We start from the raw sequence: 2,714 nt of genomic DNA, 5'->3' as shown, positions 1-2,714 counted from the left end.
GCAGCAACTCTTTTGCAGCTTCAAGAGTAAGAGCGTCCAAGATAGTTAAGCAAAAAGAGCTGATCTGTAGTTTAGATGATTATATAACGTAGAATATGCAGCGAAACAGGCCATTCGGACCAATTTGTCTGTAAGAACATAAGAACATAAGAAGTAGGAGCAGGAGTAGGCCATATGGCCCGTCGGGCCTACTCCGCCATTCAATAGGATCATGGCTGATCCTAACTTAGACTCACGTCCACTTCCCTGCCCTCTCCCCATAACCCCTTATTCCCTCATCAGCTACGAAACTGTCTATCTCCGTTTTAAATTTATTTAATGTCGCAGCTTCCACAACTCTCTGAGGTAGCAAATTCCATAGATTTACTAATCTCTGAGTGAAGAAGTTTCTCCTCATCTCAGTTTTGAAAGGGCAGCCCCTTATTCTAAGATTATGACCCCTAGTTCTAGTCTCACCCATCAGTGGAAACAGCCTCACTGCATCCACCCGATCAAGGCCCCTCTTATATGTTTCGATAAGATCGCCTCTCATTCTTCTGAATTCCAATGAGTAGAGGCCCAACCTACTCAACCTTTCCTCATACGTCAATCCCCTCATCTCCGGAATCAACCGAGTGAACCTTCTCTGAACTGCCTCGAGAGCAAATATATATTTTCTTAAATATGGAAACCAAAACTGTACGCAGTATTCCAGGTGTGGCCTCACAGCAGTAAGACTTTCCTGCTTTTATACTCCATCTCCCTTGCAATAAAAGCCAAGATTCCATTGGCCTTCTTGATCACCTGCTGCACCTGCATACTAACCTTCTGTGATTCATGCACCAGGACCCCCAGATCCCTTTTTACTTTAACACTTTGCAGTTTCTCTCCATTTAGATAATAACTTGCTCTTTGGTTTTTCCTGCCAAAGTGCATAACCTCACATTTTCCAACATTATATTACATCTGCCAAATTTTTGCCCACTCACCCAGCCTGTCTATGTCCTTTTGCAGGTTTTTTATGGCATCCTCACTCACTGCTTTCCCTCCTATCTTTGTATCGTCAGCAAACTTGGATACGTTGCACTTCGTCCCTTCCTCCAAATTGTTAATATAGATCGTAAAGAGTTGGGGTCCCAGCACTGACCCCTGCGGAACACCACTAATTACTGATTGCAAACCCGAGAATGAACCATTTATCCCAACTCTCTGTTTTCTGTTTGATAGCAAATCTTCCACCCATACCAATATATTGCCCCCAATCCCGTGATTTTTTATCTTGTGCAGTAATCTTGTCTCTCTTCTTCTTAGGCAGTCCCTAGGAACCGAGGATGACTTGCTTCCAAATTAAAAATGAGCAATAATAATTAATAAATGCAGCCATCTCAAATTTTGTGAGGTTTTGAATTTTATCAGAAAATCTGAAGATTCATTGCGGAGGAAACACTTTTCTTGTCACTTTGTCCTACAGCTTTTCGATAAAATGGGTGAAGTTATTAATTATGTCAACTAACAGGAGCACTGTCCCTCTTCAGCCTCTCTTTGTGTCTTTCGGTGTCTAATTATGCATCTATCATACAAAGCACCTCCCACTTTCGCTCAATATCCTCATCATTTCCCCACACCCATCAAAAATCCTCAGCTCCTCCCCATACCACAAAACTTCGTCAGCACCACCACAACAGCACATAATATCCCACCCAACATTGTCATCCTCAGCTCCTCCCAAACCCTCCTAATATCCTCAGCTCCTCCCGATCCCACCTAATAACCTGAGCTGCTGCCCACCCCATCAAATAACCTCAGCTCCTCCCGACCCCAACTAATATCCTCAGCTCCTCCCCACCGCACCTGATATCCTCAGCTCCTCCCCACCGCACCTGATATCTTCAGCACCTCCCGAACCCACCTAATATCATCAGCTGCTCCCCACCCCAACAAATATCCTCAGCTCCTCCCGAACCCACCTAATATCCTCAGCTCCCCCCTACCCTACCAAATATTCTCAGCTCCTCCCGACCCCACCTAATATCCTGTGCTCCTCCCTCCCACCAAATATCCTCTGGCCCACCCCACTCCACCCCACCTAATGTCATCAGCTCCTCCCGACCTCACCTAATATTCTCAGCTCATCTCACCCCACCCAATATCCTCTGCTCCTCCGCACCCCAACTAATATATTCAGCACCTGCCTACCCCACGAAATATGTTAAGCTCCTCCCCACCACAGCAAATATCCTCAGCTCCTCCCCACCCCACCTAATATCCTCAGCTCCTCCCCACCCCACCAATATCCTCTGCTCCACCACAACCCGCCATATATCCTCAGCTCCTCCCCACCCCACCTAATATTCTCAGCTCCTCCCCACTCCCACTTTACATGCTCAGATACTCCACACCCACCAAGTATCCACAGCTCCTCCTCACCCCATTTAAAATCCTCAGCTCCACCCACCCCATCTAACAGAGACAACAACGCCCCATGACCACCGAATATCCTCAGCTACTCCTAACCCATATCAAATATCCTCGATCCACTATATTCCAAATAATTTCCTTAGCTCCTACCTACCCCGACTAACATCAACTCCTATCTTCAGTATCTTCCAACCCTACCTAATATCCTCAGCTCCACCTCACCCACTTTTAACATCCTCAGCTCCTCCCCACAGCACCTAATATTCTCAGCTCCTGCACAGCCCAACAAATATCCACAGATCCTCCCCATGCCATTT

The sequence above is a fragment of the Somniosus microcephalus genome, unplaced genomic scaffold, assembly GCF_052327205.1.
Source record: "Somniosus microcephalus isolate GS21.2 unplaced genomic scaffold, FLI_Smic_1.0 unresolved_chr8, whole genome shotgun sequence".
Classification (NCBI taxonomy): Eukaryota; Metazoa; Chordata; class Chondrichthyes; order Squaliformes; family Somniosidae; genus Somniosus; species Somniosus microcephalus.
Note: the sequence above shows the minus strand (reverse complement) of the source record.